Source organism: Ips typographus, linkage group LG15, assembly GCF_016097725.1.
Source record: "Ips typographus isolate SLU linkage group LG15, UJ_Ityp_2.0, whole genome shotgun sequence".
NCBI lineage: Eukaryota > Metazoa > Arthropoda > Insecta > Coleoptera > Curculionidae > Ips > Ips typographus.
This window is the reverse complement of record NC_138436.1, coordinates 5,498,071-5,518,024: the sequence shown is the minus strand read 5'-3', so window position 1 is coordinate 5,518,024 and position 19,954 is coordinate 5,498,071.

The following is a 19,954-nucleotide window of genomic DNA, read 5'->3' as shown; positions in this document are numbered from 1 at the left end:
CTGATGTCTGATAACAAAACAAATTGATAAGTACGAAAATAAATAAGAATGTCAAATAGAGAATTTTGAACAACGACACCATTATATAAATAATCATTTATTGACTTTCTTGACTTACTTTTCATGCTTCCATCAAAAACTACTCTAAATGAAGTGGTCTTTCGGTCTTCCCTTATTACAGGATGGTGACCCAAAAAATATACTTCTCCACTGTTTAAATCATAATCAGTAATATTTACAACTTTTGCATGTCCGAGTGTTAAATATTCATTAATAAATGCTTGATATTGCTCAAAAAATGTCTGGTTAAACTTAAAGCGTTTTTCCAAATTTTCCAATCGTTTATAAGCAATTGAAAAAGAATCACTTAAATTAATGTCATTCAGAGACTGTTTTAAAGGCAAATCAACTTAAAATTTTTTATCAATCAATTTTACAGATTTACAAAATAGCTCTTGATATGCCTTTTGCTCAGTGGAAAACTCAGGGTAGATTTCAGGAACCTTTTTAATATCCCAAAATTTTGAAATCAAACCTTCAAAATTATCATATGAGGTAAGATGGCATGATAGCAAAAAAATATGACATAATGTAGAAGGCAAAAGACAACCACTAACCACATGCCCAAAAAGAGTATTTTGTAATATTAGCTCATTTTCGAGTTTTATAATACCATTCAGCAAAACTTGAAATCATATGTCAGCTGATAGTAATAATTCGATGCCCCCAGAGCAACCAAAGCTGTTATCAGCCAGCGTAATATTTTCTGGAAATTTAATCTTCCTTAAAATTTCTATACCACCTTGAGGAAAGCTGTTAATTTTTTCAACTATGGCACATTTAACATTAATATTGTAATTAAATACAAGAGAATGCATTTCGACAAAAGCAGAATTTTTTGTAGTGATAGCACTTTCTGATACCCCCAAAATATTTAATTCAATTTCAAATGTTTTTAAATTTAACTTTTCAAATAATGTTTTGTTAATTAATGAAATTTGTGAACCAGTGTCCAATAAGCATCTAGCATACACCCAAGAATTATTCATGTTAATTTTAACTTTAGTTGTTGGCAATAAAACCTCGTGTCAACTTGAATGCATATGAGCTGAAATACTTTGGTACTGTTCAAAAGTCTATTTACCTGTAATGATGATTTATCCAAATGGAGAAGATAACCTGCTCCTTGTGACAAACCTGACACCTGAACTTGGATTTACATATTCCAATATGTCTGTTTAAATACATTCTGCATATTTTGTTCTTGTCTACAAAATAAATTCTATCATTTACAGATAATGTTTTAAACTTTCTGCAAATGTATAATTTGTGACCAGACAGCTTACAAAAAACACAACTGTATTCGTTTTTCTCAAGCTGTACATGATTTGACTAAAAAGAATTGACTTCTTTAATAGTTCCACCAGCAGTTTCTAATGCTGTAGCTCTTGTTTCTAAATATTCTAAAAACTCAGTTAATATAGGTAGTTTTGAAGAATCCCTATCAATTTGAAAAGCTCTGTTTGTAAATGCATCTAACTTTTTTGACAAAATAGATATTAAGATCGTGTCCCAATGGTTTACTGGTTGATTAAGGTTCTTTAGTGCACCAATTTGTTGCCTTACCTTGCTGACAAATTCTTTAATACGTACTGGGCCACCTTTTTGGATATTAGGTATTTCTAATATGTGATTAATGTGAGAATTTTATACCACAACCTCATTATCATAACGTTTCTTTAAAATTTCAAAAGACTCATTGTAAGAAGAATTTACAATAGGAAGGTTATTAATTAAAGATAGAGCTTCACTTTTCAGATAGCTTCTTAAGTAAAATAACTTTTCCACATCCGAAAGATTTTTATTTCTGTCTACTACGGCTGTAAATATCTCATAAAGTGGTTCGAATTCATTTAAATTTTTCCCATCAAAGTTGGGAATCTCAATGTTAGGCAACTTTGAACACGAAATCTGATCACTTGACTTAACCAACAAAGCAGAGGCATTATTGTCACTAGAATTACCACTATTAAATGTATCTACATTAGAAATGGAAGGAGCAAGCCTTAGGTTTATCAAACTTATGTATACGTAAACAAATGTTATGTAAACAAATATTATAGATTGAAGAAGTAGTCCATTCTCACTCAGTCGTCTCCACAATAAATTTATTAGGTTTTAAACCTTTTTTAAAAAATTGCCCAACATGTTTCGAGCGCAGAAGCAGCTCATCATCAGCGGCTAGAAGAACATGCTAAGTGTTAAAAAATTATACAAAAATAAAAGTATATTGTCACGTTAAGGGTTGGTTGAGGGGGAAGAATACACAGGATTCCACAAGTAACCCACTTTTATTAAGTTATAGAGCAGAGGGAACACGGGGGGCGACGCTTTAGCGGTGATGAATGAACCCTAGACTTAGGTCCGAGGGCATTCACCGAGCCGGTAAAGTCGTTAAGTACCTAACAAATGGAGGTAAGTAGGAACGGCAACTTAAGCTGCTCGCCCACACTATTTCCTTTGCTAGGGCTGATCTAGGGTGTGGCACTTGGTCACCTACTGCTCCACGATACGTTACACAATAGGCATACCCAGACTAACCCAGAGATCAGTGATCTGTACGTGCTTTTGGTACAGTATTTATACTCATATGACCCCAATTCGCCAATCTTGCTGACACAAACATTGTACTGGGGGAGACCGGGGCAACTTAAGTTAACGGCACCTAGTGTAATCTTTATGTTACATGCCCCTCCCCTAGAAAGTGTTCGCCCCGAACACTAAAATATCCTAATCGTACAAGTCTATAATAGCTTACATGCTACCAGGTGGGTTTATGTGGTGGAACGAATCCTTTATTTATCCAAAGTCTTATAATCTAAACCACTAATCACGCTAAGCGCCCGAGGGCTTGTCCGAACGTTCCAGTATCCTTGGCCGCTACTCAGTTCACGGATACCAAGGCTACCAGCTCCCTGGTCGTTCTGGTGCTGCCGTCTACCGACGCACGCTGTGACTTTCCTTTTTGGCCGGTGTTTCGCCTTGGTCCTGTGTTTGTGTTGTGTGTTAGGTTAGGTTAGGTTAGGTAACAAGATAAGTTTATATATTTTCTTTTTTTTTTTTTAAAACTATGTTGTGTTCATTAACGATAACTATGTTCTACTACCATACTAATTTCCCTTACTCTGAATTGTCTACCCTTTTTTTTTGTACAGCTACTACTACTACGAGGATTTGGGCGCCCTGTGTTCCTCATCATCCCCCTCTTCTTCTTCTTCTGATGTCTCCCAATGTCATAGAATGGTAGTATTCTGCCTATGTGTACCACATCAGTTTTTTTGCCTCCCTCTTGCTTTACCTCGTAATTTACCTCGCTTATTTTTTTTGTAACTCTATATGGCCCAAACCACCTTAACAACAATTTCTCGCTCTTGCCCACTTTTCTTATTGGTATGAATATCTTTACTCTGTCCCCGACTTCATACTCCCCCTCTCTATGCTTAGAGTCGTAGAGCTCCTTAGGCCAATGCCCTTATTACCAACGCGTTTTCCCTTAGCTCCTTGGCATTCGTGCTCGTTTCTTTATCTAAGAGAGCTGCATCCAACGGCAGAGTCGGACTTCGTGCAAATATTAATTCAAAGGGCGTGAATTGCGTCGTCTCCTGTTTCGCTGTGTTGTACGCGAAGGTGACAAAGGGCAGGTATGAACACCAGTCCGTTTGTTCTGTGTTACAATACAGCGACAGCATGTCGGCTAATGTTTTGTTCAACCTTTCCGTTAGCCCATTGCACGAAGGGTGATATGCTGTGGTGAAGGTGCTTTGGACGCCCATTATTTGTTGAAGCTCTTGCACTATCTCAGACTGGAAAACTTTTCCCCTGTCGCTCAGAATAGTACGGGGTACACCGTGTATTAAGAGCACCTTTTCTAGCAAGAATTTTGCTACTGGCCCTGCCTTGCCGTTAGGTAGGGCCGCTGTTATCGCGTATCTCGTTGCATAGTCTGTTACCACCACAATGGTTGTTTTTCCCAGACTGCTTTTCCGAAAAGGACCCAACAGGTCTATCCCCAGCTGATCGAACACTTGTCCCACTTGAATAGGCTGGAGTAGCCCCAGGGGTTTCCTGTTTGAGGGTCCTTTTCTTGCTTGACAATCCCTGCATCCTTGGATGTATTTGTGCACGTCCTTCACCATGTTGTCCCAGTAGTATTTTGGGCTTAGTCTACTCACAGTTTTGGTCATGCCCATGTGTCCACTTGTGGGTGCGTTGTGGGCTTCCCATAGCACTTTCTCCCTTAGTGCCCGTGGTATTACGAGCGCATATTCTAAGCCGTCTTTATCTGTGGTGGCTTTGTATAATATGTTGTCCCTTAATCTGAAATTCTTTGCCTTCCGTCGTGTTATTGCGTCGCCGGTACTATTTTCAGGGTCCATGATTACTTCTTTTAGTTCCCTTAGATCCTTGTCTCTGTTTTGTAGTTCGTCTATCTTTACTGTCGAGATGGTGAAGGTGGGCACGTCATCTAACTCCTCGATTTCCATATTATCTATCTGTAGAGCGGGGTTGCGAGATAGACAGTCTGCGTCTTGATGCTTGCTGCCTTTCTTGTATACCACCGAGTAGTCGAACTCGGCTAGTTTTAGTGCCCACCGTGCTAACCGCCTAGAGTGGTCTTTTATGTTGTGTATCCAACAGAGTGCATGGTGGTCGGTGACTATTACCACCGGTCTTCCGTAAATGAGATGTCTCAAGTACGTCATCCCCCATACAGCGGCCAGCAGTTCCAGTTCACTTATAGAGTAGTTTTTCTCAGCTTTTGACAGTGACCTGCTTATGTATGCTATGGGGTGGTTTTGCTTGTCATCTCCTTCCTGCAATAGTATCGCCCCAATGCCCTCTGTGCATGCGTCTGTGTGGAGTGTGCACCCGATATTAGGGTTGTAGTGTTTCAACACCGGGGCTGTCGTCAGCCGTTCTTTCAGTTCCTGAAATGCCTTTTACTTGTTCTGTGCCCCAATGAAATTTGTTTTTCTTTGTGGCCTCATGCAGGGGCCGCGCCAACACTGAATAATTTTTTATGAATTTCCTGTAGAAGTTGCATAAGCCCAGGAAACTTTGGAGCTCTTTAGTTTTTCTTGGTGTCGGGAATTCTTTAATCCCTGTTAACTTCCCTTCTTCGGGGTATATGCCTTCCCCGCTTACTGTATAGCCCAGTATTCTTACTTGCTCCTGCAGGTACTCGCATTTGCTAGGTTTTAGCGTGAGGTTAGCATCTCTCATTCGCATGAATACTTTTTCCAGTTTTTCGATGTGATCATCTAAGTTTTCGGAGAATATTATTATATCGTCTAGGTATATCAGGATTTCCCTCCACTTAAGATCTCCAAAAACTTTATCCGCTAGCTGCTGGAAGGTGGCTGGGGCATTGCAGAGTCCGAAGCTTAACACGTTTAACTCGTAGGAGCCATGCCCTTGTGCCGTGAAAGCCGTATATTGCTTAGAGGTTTCCTCGATCGGAATCTGCCAATACCCTGAGAACATGTCTAGTGTCGTGAAATATCTGGCTCTCCCCAGATAGGTCAATATATCATCTATCTGCGGTAGGGGGTAGCAGGATTTTTTCGTCACCGGGTTGATGGTTCTCTTGTAATCCACACAAAATCTGGTGGACCCGTCCTTTTTCTTAACTAGGATTACAGGGCTTGCCCAGGGAGAATGGCAGGGTCTTATTACCCCACAGTCTAACATCTCCTGTATCTGGGTATCTATTATCTCCCTTTCGTTCTGTGAGACCTTGTATGGGCGGCATTTTACCGGCTTGTCCTCAGTTACCTCTATCTTGTGTTCGATAAGGTCTGTTTTTCCCATGAATTTGGGTGATTTGCAGAACACATCCTCGTAACTCGACAACAATTGTTTTAATTTTTCTTTAAAGCGTCCTTCTGGTATGTGTTCTAGCTTATGATACTCTAGGTTCACCCTTTCATCGTTTGATTGACGGACCGAGAATACCTGACTGGATGCCGCTTCTTTTTCAATTCTTGCTATGGTGTTGCCTTTATACACTATTCTTGGCGTTGGGCCGACGTTTTTGAGCTCTATCGTGGGGCTCTCTCCGTCTTGCCCGTAGTTGCCCAGCAGGTGGTTCCTGATTAACTAGTTTTCATTAGGTACCACGTGTGTTCCCTCTGTTGGGGTATTCTGCGGTCCTGTTGTTATTGTTCTTGTTTCGCCAGGCATGATGACCACGTCTTCCGCAGCCCTTAATTTAGTTTGTTCTGGCGGGATTTCCTCAAAGTAGTTAGGTAGGACTTCCCATCCTGTTTTTGCTTTGCTGGCGCGTGTTTTCCTCTTTCCTTTTCCTTTCGACATCCAGATTTTTATGTTAGTGCCCCTAAACGCGTCTGTTAGTATTTCCTTGCTGGTTAGCCAGCTTGTGGGATCGTCTCGTTGGCTTAATCTTGGTAAGGCGATGCTCCTAATCTCGTGTTGATTCGCCCATTGTTTCAGTGCCGTGCAGCATCTTCTGAAAGGTTCGATGGCGACTGAATGGGCGTTTTCCTCTTTGGCCGTCATCTGAACTATCTGTCGGCCGTTTTTTGAGAAGAAATCCAGTTCTCCCCGGTGGTAGTCATTTATTTTTTCTACCCCTGCGTGGCTTCTGATTACTCTAGCAATACCCCCGTCGTTGCAGGGTGTCGTGGACACTGTAAATGCCCATGCTGTGTTCTTGGGGAAGGAGAAAATCGATCTGGGCACCTCGTGTATGCTAGGCTCTGGTAAACGAGAATTTGCTTGCTTTTTCCTGTTTTTTCCTGCTTTTGCTTGCTGGGTTGCTTTGCTTGGGTCAGTTTTTTTGTTTTGCGGGTGTAAACGTGGGTTTTGTTGGGCTTGTGCTTTTTGCTTGATGGCTGAATTTTATGGTCAATCCTTCTTCTAGGGTTAACGTTTTCTTTGCCATGTCGATTGTCGCTTTTGTATCCACCAAAAATTCCATGCCCAAGATGAGTGGCTGTGGTGGGTTTCTTAGTATAGTTGCACGTATGTCCCATTTTCCTACGTAGCTCCCTACTATCTCAAGTGATGCTTTTGTTTCCCCCAGGCTGGGGATTTTCTGGCCCCCTGCCGTGAGAAGAAGTGTAGAGTGTCTTGTGCTTCTTTCCTTGTTTCTTATTAGGTGATCGCTTACTATGTTCAGCTCCGCCCCTGTATCTATTATTGCTGGTATGAAGAATCCATTTAGAATAACGTTGATTGTCAATACTGTATTGCGCGTTGGCCCCCAAGTGGAGAGGGTGACGGGACTCAATTTTGCCACCCTTCGAATTTTGGGTGATGCGGCCTGCTTCTGCAGACTGTGGCAAAGTGCCCAATTTTTCCGTGGCTCTGTAGGGGCGTTATCTATCGTGATGCATAGCAATTTAATTTCTTTTAATGATCTAGGTGGCTGATTGGGAAAATGCGTGAGCCAGTAGTACCTAGCCTTTGTTTCAGTTGTCAAACCGTTTTGAAAAATCTCTTGGAATTCCCCGAAATTGACTTCCCGCTTGTATTCTTCATAAAGGACCCTTAGATCGTAGAAATAGTTCTTCGTGGGTTCTAAGGGACCCTGTGTTCTTTCTCGAACCTTCGCAAGTAGTCGTAGGCTGCTGTTATCGTCGCAGAATTCATTTTTGAAGGCCTGACATATGAGGGACCAATTACTGTCAGGGTGGCCTTCCTTGTATTCTGTGTACCATATATTTGCAGCCCCCTGCAAGAAGGAGTGAAAGTATAGAATTTTTAGGCCATCATTCCAATTGTTGGCCACGGCCACTCGGTCGTATGTGGCTATGAATGATTGCGCTGAATCTGTGCAAGGGTTGTATGTCGGGGGGCTGATGAAGTGTGGCAAAGCGGGCGTTTTTTCTCCTGTTTCCACTGTGGAGATTGTGATGTTTGCCATTGTGCCGGTGTGCGCTTCTAATTCCTTGATTATCCTTTGTTCACGCATCGTTACGTTCTCTTCGTTTTCTGATTCTTCGTTTTCGCTTTGTCTTTCGTCTCTTTTTCCTGTTATGGTTGCGTCTTTTTGACGTACCAAGGTCAGGGTGGTATATCTCGGTGTTCCTTCTGTATCCTGACTCCGTATGTCCCCTACACTTGAGCTTCTGTGCCTTGGTGCAAATGGGCTGACAGTCTTTGCGGATCTCAAATTGTACCCTTTATTCATTCCCTTTTTCCTGCGCCGTTAACTGCGTCTGCGAGGGCGTGTCCACTAATGTGGGGATTAGCAGACGGGGATGAAACGAGGCGCCTCCACCATGTCACGTTAAGGGTTGGTTGAGGGGGAAGAATACACAGGATTCCACAAGTAACCCACTTTTATTAAGTTATAGAGCAGAGGGAAAACGGGGGGCGACGCTTTAGCGGTGATGAATGAACCCTAGACTTAGGTCCGAGGGCATTCACCGAGCCGGTAAAGTCGTTAAGTACCTAACAAATGGAGGTAAGTAGGAACGGCAACTTAAGCTGCTCGCCCACACTATTTCCTTTGCTAGGGCTGATCTAGGGTGTGGCACTTGGTCACCTACTGCTCCACGATACGTTACACAATAGGCATACCCAGACTAACCCAGAGATCAGTGATCTGTACGTGCTTTTGGTACAGTATTTATACTCATATCATGACCCCAATTCGCCAATCTTGCTGACACAAACATTGTACTGGGGGAGACCGGGGCAACTTAAGTTAACGGCACCTAGTGTAATCTTTATGTTACAATATAAAAGGAAGCTTACCTAGTACCGAGCTATAAAATTAAGCTGTCATTCTGTAAAAAAAATTTTTACAGAATGACAGCAGAATGCAAAAATTTCAACTCTTTACCTGCATTGTATAAGCGGTTGTCGAGCAACCGTATCAGCAACAATGACTTGTTTATCCGTTGCTCTACAACCGCTTTTACAATGCAGGCTAAAATATTACATTTTCTGATTTTTGTTCGTATTTTACGACGAAAGAGCTCAAGTTAGAGATTTGAAAAAAATCCAGAAAACTAGTCCGTGATAGGTAATACAACTTTCATTAATACCATTTTTCAATGAAATCAACTGTACAGGGTGCTGCATTTTCGATGGTTTTACGGGGTACAGAAAAAACGGTAATAGATAGAAAAAAAGTAGCATACGTGTTCTGATCTCTTTTTCTGAGCTGAGATGACTGGCGAAAAGTGGGCGGCGCAAACTTCTTTTGTTTCAAAGATACGGGGGGCTTTTGAAAATTGGTCATTTTGGAACCTCCTCTGTATTTCATTTGCTATTAAAGTTATCAAAAAAGGAAAAACGGTTTTCGGTAGAAGTTTTGACGTAGAATCCAATGGCGTAGTTTTTTTCTATTACGTTTAGTTTCTGACATATGAGAGTAAGTTATATTTTTTTAAATGGAACACCCTATATATTTTTAGTTAATTTAATTCTGTTGATTTTTACTTTTTCAACGGTGTATTAAAACATATAAGTTTGTAAACGTTAATCTTGGTAATTAGAAAAAAAGCGTTTTCTTAACAAAAGAGTACTAAATAATAAAAAAAATACCCACAGTCGAAACAAAATTTGGCTATGTTTTTATTAACATGTTACATGGGTTTATAAACAGTTTTTTCAACTTAACTACCTTAAAAATAGTAGAAAATAGAAATGGCCACTTTTCTTATTAACGTGACGGTAGAACTGTTTGTAACTTAGATTTTTAATAAGATTTATTAAAAATATTTAATTTTCTGATGGGTTAGTTTATATGATTTCCGATTTTGTTTGGTATTTTAGATATTGGCTTTTTTTCAGCTTAGCAAAGGTCTTTTTTTAAAATAACAGGATTAACCTCTACAAACTTATATGTTGTAATACACCGTTGAAAAGGTAAAAATCAACTGAATTAAATGACGTAAAAATATATAGGATGTTACATTTAAAAAAATGTAATTTACTGTCATATGTCAGAAACTAAACGGAATAGAAAAAAACTGACTACGCCATTGGATTCTACATGAAAACTACTACCGGGAACCGTTCTTCCTTTTTTGATAACTTTAAGAGCAACTGAAATACAGAAGAGGTTCAAAAATTACCAATTTTTGAAAACCCCCGGTATCTTTGAAACAAAAGAAGTTTGCGCCGCCCACTTTTCGCCAGTCATCTCAGCTCAGAAAAAGAGATCAGAACACGTATGCTACTTTTTTTCTATGTATTACCGTTTTCTCTGTACCCCGTAAAACCATCGAAAATGCAGCACCCTGTACAGGCGCAAAAAAATCAAAACCGATTTCCCATGTTAACCCTGCCTTAGTCTGGTGGAGTCTAGCAGACCCCAAGCTTTGAATATAGTGGCGCCCCCTTTTTATTAGACAATGCACTTTTCGCAATCTTTTCGCTCTATGTATTCCTGTGTCATGACACGAATTCACTGATCCAGTGTGTTGTGTACCGCTTTACTGTCCATATCGGTGTTATTCAGCGATATTGTCAGTTGAGACCCCAGCAGACTAAAGTCGATACTTGTTTTTACTACTAATATGTAAGTACATTTTCGCAAATTTGATAAGTACAATTCGTTATTAGATCGCTAACTTTTTGAATATTTTAAGTTTGCAGTTAAAACTTTTTTTCTGCTTTTATATATTGCTGAAATTTTACTTTTACATTTTCAAGATGTGCAGTGTAATAACTGCGACATTTTTTAGATTGAACATGGGCGATTTTGAACGGGAACAAGCAAGACTGTTAGCTCTTTATAAAGAAGTGGAATCGGAGACTATTAGCTCTACTTCCGAAATGGACGAAGATGAAAATTCTGAAATAGAACAATTAGAAGAAGATGAACTAGAAGAACGATTTGTCAAACACAGTAATTCGGGCGTAGAGCATGGTCGGACCGAAGCAGAAGAATATACTCATTATCCATTTTACTTAGAAAAGAACCAATCAACAAAATGGTTTAAAATTCCAATTTGTAAAACAGCCAAGACACGTTCTGAAAATATTACTCAACGGCCGGGTGTTCGAAAATCTTTCATAGACGCTAAATCACCTCTAGATTGTTGGAAGTTGTTTATTACTGACGATATGATGAGAGAAATAGCCTTGCAGACCAATAAAAAAATTCGAGGAAAAGCTTTTTTTTATGCCGAAAAACATAAATACAAAGTAAAGGATTCCGACCACCAGGAACTCTCTGCATGATTTGGTCTCTTGTATCTGGCAGGCTTTTACCGCTCCGGTCGACATAATCTGGACGATCTTTGGTCGACAGGAGTAATGATTTTTCGGAAGACTATGGCTCTCTACAGGTTTAGGTTTATATTGGCCTGCCTCCGATTCGATGACAGCGAAACTCGAGCCGAACGCAAGAAATTGGACAGATTGGCGCCTATTAGATCAATTTTTGATCAGTTTTTCTCTCACACAAAAGACGTTTATTCTCCAGGAGATTATTTGACTATCGACGAAAGATTGCCGTCATTTCGTGGGAGGTGCTCATTCCGTCAATATATTCCAAACAAACCTTCCAAAGATGGCCTAAATTTTTTGCATTACTGGATGCAAAATGTTTTTATACTGTCAACATGGAAGTTTATGTCGGACTTCAGCCTAACGACCCTTTCCAACAAAGTAATAAAAGCGAGGACAGAGTAATCCGTTTGATTTAGCCAGTATCTAAAACCGGGCGTAACGTAACATTTGACAACTGGTTTACCAGCTACAGCCTAATCAATAAACTTCTTACTGACCATCGTCTAACCGCTGTTGTTGCAAGTCGCAATACTCTTGTCAAATGTGAAAAACCCATATGTGTCCCGCACTCAGCTATGTTTTGCAAAATTGTATTAGTAACGGCTTGACTTCTGAATCTGACTAAAATAAGTAGTTAACGTAATTGTTGTTCTTTTAAATATATTTTCCACAGTTTCCTCTTTAGGCGAGTTTTAAATTTCAAATTTTTACACTTTTTTGTTTCCCAAAACTTGACTAGAATATTTTCCAATTTTGGCTTTGGAATCACCTAGGCTGATTGGGAAACCTGAATTGTATATTTAGAGAATGGCACCGCAAAATTAGGGTCGGCCAATTTACCTCCTTAGCACTTACCCATGAGCTGTATTCACCATAGTAGGTAAAGCGACTCCTAATTTAAATGAACCAGGTAAGCTAAACAGTAATCATAAAACCATTCGAAACGAGTTACATTTTTCCTAAGTAAACACGATAATGTATAGAATATGTTGCATCTGAGACGTATAGAAACTAATGTAGAATTGTATTGCTTTCAAGAATAAAGTACGAAAGAATATTACACAGCCATACCAGATAAACTGGACACAAAGTTATATACGGTAAACAACTATTAAAATAAATAGATCGGGCAGCTTGATCGACCATATAAAACCAAATTGAATAATTTCGTTTAGATACATTTGGAAACGATAAATTATTACCTTATTAAACCGGACATTCTATCCGAAATTCGGGATTCAGAAAACTGATAGAATACGATAAATATTTTTTCATCGTTTCCTATCTGTTTTTTTTTTAACAGGGATGATCTTGAGACAGGAATGAAACTTCCTACCGAGGTTTGTATACTATTTTATTTACAAACATCATATTTCTATCAAAATTAATAAATCTGTTTCGTTCTGAACATACCTAAAATATAACATACAATTATCGAAAAATTACCAAGCAGGCGTTTTTCTCAGAATAAACAAGTAGGTATATTGTTACCGTGGCTCTGGGGTAAACAACAGTCACCAATATAAATAATTATGAAATAAAGTCGGATGTTAAGTTGGTAAATATTCAATTAAAAGTGTCCTCCGATCAAGAATTAATGGATTGTTGTACACAAAATACCAAAGTAGTATAAAGTTGTTTCAGTTTTGTAAACGATATTATTCCTGTTCCGAATTAATCCAGATTATCAGGTCTTCACTCTGACGCTGACGTAAAGAACCAGCAAACAAAAAAACATCTGAAAATAAGTAGATTTGCATATTTGAATAACGACGGGAAATCGTGCTCGGCAAGAGTATTTGTCAAAATCCGCATCATCTAGTGACCAACTGACCGAGCATAGGAATTTGGTAAATGAGCCGCAGAGAAAGAAATTCCCCACAAATGTGAATACATCTCCGTCGTCATTTATGTATTGTCATCGCAGGATGAACCGGAATCGCTGCCATCTTAAGGGGTTTTTTGACTAAATTCCGGTGCAGATATGGGGTTGGATAAAACACGAAACCGGAATGATAAGTCGAAAGAGTCCTTTTTTATTTAGGGTCATCCCATCACTGTCTGATGGGCTATATAATGCATAATGCTTAAGACGTTAACTGCTGGTTTAAAACGCATCCCGAGAGGCCACTTTGGATGTCGCTTTAGATAACTGCCTACAAATAGCACTCACGTAACTGGGGAAATAAACTTTACTTGCTTTATTTGATATGGTTGACCCTCCGTTTTTCTTTGATTAATGCCTGATAAATATCGCCGCTATTTTTATTTTATTGTAATATTTTCAGCTTTAAATAAAAGAGAAATGCAATTAAAAAAATACAAAAATAATAAATTAATGGGTTGCGTAAAAAATGAAGGATTTACAACAGATTAGAGGATTATTCGTACCTTGTGATTTCGATGGTGTAAATTTTTTAAGCGGATAATTAATAAAAGAAACCGGGGGGCGAGAATTATAATGATTAAGATAGAGGGAAGCTATGTAGCTAGCAAGCATCAGAGAGAATTAAATATCATTTTTGTCCGAGAGCAAATAATGACGCGGCAAGAAGCCGAAATCATGATTTGTGAGAGATCTTAGAAACGCCCTTATCATGGATTTGTAATTAGTCGCTGTGTAGGTAGTCGATATAAAAAAGCGAACCGTCCACAAAGTGTCTACGGATTAAGGGTGACTTTTTTGACTTATGAGCTGGATCTTAATAAAATCGGTAGTACCTTTCCTTCTTCTTAGCTTTTTGGAGGAATAACGGGCAAACTTGAAAAAACTGAAAATCGTATCATATTCTAGATTGTTGTAGAATAGGTATTCGCATAATTACTATACCAAAAAATCATCTAGCAAGTGCAATATTAACTTCATTTTATTATGGATATGTATTTTTCATGTGGTAGAGAGAGCAAGATTTTTCAGCGGTTTTAGAGGAAGTTTTGAGCTCTTTCATTACATTTGCACTTGTAAACTCCAAATCTTCTAATTTGTGTCAAAATTACTTGCCAACTCCATACAGCCTCATCAGAAAAAGGTCCTAATAGGATGTGGTGCAGGCACGTTTTTGTATATTACAACCAGATCATAATTAATATTTTATCTCTCTCTAAATATCTGAGATTTTAGTGGTTGTTATGAGATGACAGTGACATTAACTGTCATATGAATTATTTAAATAATCTATTGATAATCAGCTTAATGAGACGAATTAAGCGGAAGTCTTACTTGTATGAAAAAAAATCGTTGCACGATACAGTTTGGGAAAAAACTTCGTTCTGTATCAGAATCACAAAAAATGTTTGCAGGGCAGTATTTGGTAAACGTAATTGTATCAAAAATGATTGAAAATAACTGATTATTACAATTTTTTCACACAACTTATAATTTGGGGTTATACCGCCAAGCCCAATTCAAATTGAAAACTCTTTATTGATCCTGCGGTTAAGTCAACATTTGTTTATCTGGGCAAGTGATTTTGGGGTAATGTTTAATTTAGATGGGATATTCAGCGAAGTGTTTGAAAACAGTGGTTTCGGGGTGCACCAGTTTCATCTATCTGATTTTCGTGGGAGCGTCAATTACAAGTCTTCTGGACCGTGACCCAATTTCGAAAACACCTGGCTCCTGCTTGTTTTCTTCTTGGTGTCCTTAATATGCAAGCCGTTTAATCAAGCTGGAAGTGACTAAAGTATTATCGACTCAGAATTGCGGAGAAAATGGTGATGATGTGTCCATTTAACCGCTAGAGGAACGAATGAAATATTTAAATATCGCTGGATTATGTAATTAAAATCCTAACGAAGTCGGCGCTGAGTTTATTGCTGATGAAGTTTTACTAATTCGACTTAAATGAGTCCCTTGCGGCCCTACTCGGATATTTAACAGTCCCCATTCTAAAGAAAGGATCTACTTTATATTTAAACCTATATACTAATAGGCTATTTATATGGCCAATAATGTCCAGTTGGTAATGTCCAGCACTAAGGACTGATATAGAGGGGGTCAAAGGGCTTAGAACAGGACGCTATTTGTTGAATATAATGCCATAGGGCTGATGTGGCGCTATCACTTAGGCAAACTGCCTTAAGCTTCGTCAATTTGCCGAACCATGAAGCAATCCGGGCAACACTGTGTACATAAGTTAACAGAATGCATTTGGCAGCATATATTTGATGCAGTTTGAAAATCAAACGATATCACTGCTAATTTAATTATTCATAAACTGTTCAATCGATTACAACAACATGAATTAAGCACTTTTTAAGCGCTATTAGTGAGGCACTTTGGATCAAGCTGCTTGTATTTACCGGGCGCTTTTAAAGTTAAATGAATCGTGGCAAATATACACAAAATCTATTGTATCTTATTTTGATACTCTTGTGGGTTCATCAATCACAATTTACACAAAGGCATTTTTATAATGGCCCCGGGCCATCTAAAAACGTTTTGATTTATTTCCTAAAGATCTAGCTAGCACAATGGAAAACGAAACATCATACAGATAAATTGACCAAATGATTCCTGTTTTGCACATTAGCTTCAATTTCGACGATGCACCAGACATAATAAACATGATGTACTCGAAAGTACGCATAGAATTACAATAAAAAAAAATACAATTTTATTGAGTACATTTTTTGGTTGGAATTGAGATGGATATACGAATTTTTTACGAAAAGTTTTGACAGTTTATTGTTGTTTTCCGCAATATTTACTAAGAGAAATATGGTTTCAAGTACAGGGTATTTTAGTCAAGTAAGTTGATATTTTAAGATCACATAGCTTGATTTGATATCAAGTAGTTTCATTCTAGATGGATATTTGAAATAACATTAAGAGGTTTTAAGTTATTTTGTTTGGATATAGTTACGAATACTCGATAGGAGCATCCTTTGTTATAAGAATAAAATAATACTAAAACTATATACAATTTTCCTTCTCAAAAAATGTAGAATCAAGGTCTCGCTATGTAGACAAATGATAGACATTACATACCACATGTAATTTGAAGACAAAAAACATAACAGAGTATCCTGACGTCAGGAAGTGATTATCTTTGTTTACAAAGCAATTGAATTTGGGCAGTCAAAATACTAAAATTATTAGGTTAATATAGTATGTAGGGCTAGATTTTTAATGGTTAGCAAAATAAGGAAGTATATAACAAAAGGGTACTACTATACAGGGTTTACTGACTGAAAATTGACATAGTCAGAAGTTCCTGACATCTTCCTCAATCTTTTAGGGACCTCAGACAATTTTAAAAATATTATTGAAGGTTTAGGACACTTTAAGAGGCATCTGAAAACTCTTAGAAGGTTTCAGTAGTATTTAGAGGTCTCTGCCAATTAAATAAAAATCTTTGAAGGTTTAGGATACTACTGGTGGCATCTGGCAGGTCTTGAGAGGTTTTTAGAGACCTTTGGCAATTTAAAAAGAAATCTTAAAGGTTTAGAACACTTTTAGAGACATCTGGCATCTCTTGAAAGGATTGCAGTTGTATTTGGAGACCTCTGACAATTTGAAAAAATTTTTGACACACGCACACACACAAGTTTAGGACACTAGTAAGGCATCTGACAACTCGTGAGCATATAGCATAAATTGGAATTACAAAATTTGTATCATCTAGCAAAGTAAAATAATTTTGGTTTAATTCAAAACAAACATACCCAACTGTTTTTGAAAATTATTTTCAAACTTATTGCAAGTCGGTCAATTGATTTAAATTTTGCATGTTAATAAGTTTCAATTTCGTTTGTTATCGCTTCTAAATTACATGGCAAATCTTATTATTAGTTTCAAGCCAATTTATACCCTGATGTATAAATCCTGTAGAGCATTAGTTAGGCGATTTGCTTCAAACAAATTTAAGCTAAAAAGATAATGTGTTTGCCGAATAATTTGTCATTAAGTGCAATTGGTAGGCAAATATAAAAAATACAAATTCAATTCAAAATAATTAACATTATCGAGGCTATGAAAGCAGGGAAACAAAATGGGTATTTATGTGTCCATTTAAGCTCGAATATTGTCACGAGGACGTGAAAGAATAAGCGCAAGTTAAAAAACAAAACGGGGTTTGTGTTTTATTATTAGAGCTGAGGGCGAATTGTCAGCAATCACTCCGCGGTGCGGTATTAAATTGCTTTCATTATACAAAATTTATGTCAATCATTACCATTGGATTTGACACCGGGATATGATATTTCACGATATATCGTGCGAAGGCAATGAACCACAGGTCAGATTAGGCAAAAAGGACGCATTGCAACGCCGAGTTTCTCCTTGTTATCGCCTGTTCCGGAATCCCGACATTTTGGTTTAATTCAAAACGAACATACCCAACTGTTCTTGAAAATTATTTTCAAATTTATTGCAAATCGGTCAATTGATTTAAATTTTGCATGTTAATAAGTTTCAATTTCGTTTGTTATCGCTTCTAAATTACATGGCAAATCTTATTATTAGTTTCAAGCCACTTTATACCCTGATGGCATATACAAATAAGTATATTGAGATACTGGTTTTCTTGAACCATCCTGTAGAGCATTAGTTAGGCGATTTGCTTCAAACAAATTTAAGCTAAAAAGATAATGTGTTTGCCAAATAATTTGTCATTAAGTGCAATTGGTAGGCAAGTATGAAAAATACAAATTCAAAATAATTAACATTATCGAGGCTATGAACGAATGGAAACAAAATGGGTAATTATGTGTCCATTTAAGCTCGAATATTGTCACGAGGACGTGAAAGAATAAGCGTCAGTTAAAAAACAAAACCGGGTTTGTGTTTTATTATTAGAGCTGAGGGAAAATTGTCAGCAATCACCCCGCGGTGCGGTATTAAATTGCTTTCATTATACAAAATTTATGTCAATCATTACCATTGGATTTGACACCGGGATATGATATTTCACGATATATCGTGCGAAGGCAATGAACCACAGGTCAGATTAGGCAAAAAGGACGCATTGCATTGCACGCCGAGTTTATTCTTGTTATCGCCTGTTCCGGGATCCCGACACCTGAGGCAGTCGTATACATCCCATAAACTGTCATTAAAAGCAGCCACTCTTGCAGCAAGACTGCTAATACTGTTTGCCGAAGCCCATCGAATGTCTTTTTATATTTATTTTTCACCAAGTTTTAAATTGCACCAGTTGAAATGAGCACCCCCTTGTTTCCTTGTTCTAATACCGGAAACATTTAATTTTAGCAGAACTCGTGGGGCACATTAGAACATATATCCTGACATTCCCCACACCCTAGCGGGTGTGGTGAGTATGTCACTCAAACTTGGCACCCAATAATATTGTCACGTTAAGGGGTAGCTCAGAGCGAAGAATACTCAGGTTTCCACAAGTACCCCACTTTTATTAGAACGTAATGAGTTAATGGCTAGACCATAATCTTACCCCCAGATCGCCAAGATGGCGGGGAGCATAATGTGGTCCGGTTTTAGGCAGGAAGAACAAGGGAGGCGACGCTTTATCGGGGATGAATGAACCCTAGACTTATGTCCGAGGGCATTCACTGAGCTGGTAAAGACGTGGAGAACCTAACAAAGGGAGGTAAGTAGGTACGGCAACTTATGCTGCTCGCCCACACTATTTCCTTTGCTATGGCTGATCTAGGGTGTGGCACTTGGTCACCTACTGCTCCACGTTGCGTTGCACAATAGGCGTACACAGACTAACCCAGAGATCAGTCAGTGACCTCCCTCTGGGGAAGACCCCAGAGTTCGGTGATTTAGTCGAGTTACGGTGCATCTTTTATATTCGTCAGCGACCTCATTATGCTAACCTTGCTGACTGTGCTGGTTACTGGGTGTGCACCGTAAAGTCTACATATGCTAATTTTAACCTTAAATGCTATAGGGTGTATGAAGGTGGTGGAACGAGTCCTTTATTTCTTCAGCAGATTACAATATGTTAGCTTAGTCCTATTCTTAATGCCTGCGAGAGATAGGGGTGTACTTTAAAACATCACAAATGTTACATTGGGTCACCTTTCAACCTTGCTGTTGCGACTATCTTATTGCCTTCCTTATTAAATTCACGTAAATTGCTCATTGTATCCTTCTTTGGCACCATCGTCTAAGTGGAAACGCTTCACCTAGGCTTCATCTCATCGTAGTGCCTTCTCTTGGCACTGTATTCTCTAAGGGGCAAACTTCATCGCTTAGCTTCATTTCTTCATACTGTGTCCTTTTGCGTGCTCCTTTAGCACACCTATCCTTGGACATGTATACTTCGTCCTAATTAACGTGAGCTCATTTGGAGATGCTTCTTCAGCCCGACTTATTAAAGACTTCGGGTGCACACGGGTGTAAGTAGAACCGTCCTGGCGGGACCCATCTGAAGATGTCAGCTTCTCCAAGACTTGCTGCTTTACTTCCTTAAAAGATATGGCAATTCGTTGATAGACGCAACAAGGTCGTCCGGTGGCCACTGAAATAAACAATATATATATTTTTTTAAATTAATAAACAAAGAATCCTATAACATGTACTTGCACTTGACCTAGTTTTAAATAAACACACGATACTTGCACTATTTTGCTGTCTCAGCAAAGAACCTAGGTCAGAAATAGCGTCACTGGCTTAGAAAATTGAGACAATGTTATTACTAAACTGCAACTTTATCAAATTAATACAAATATACATATTATTGTGCTCATCTGC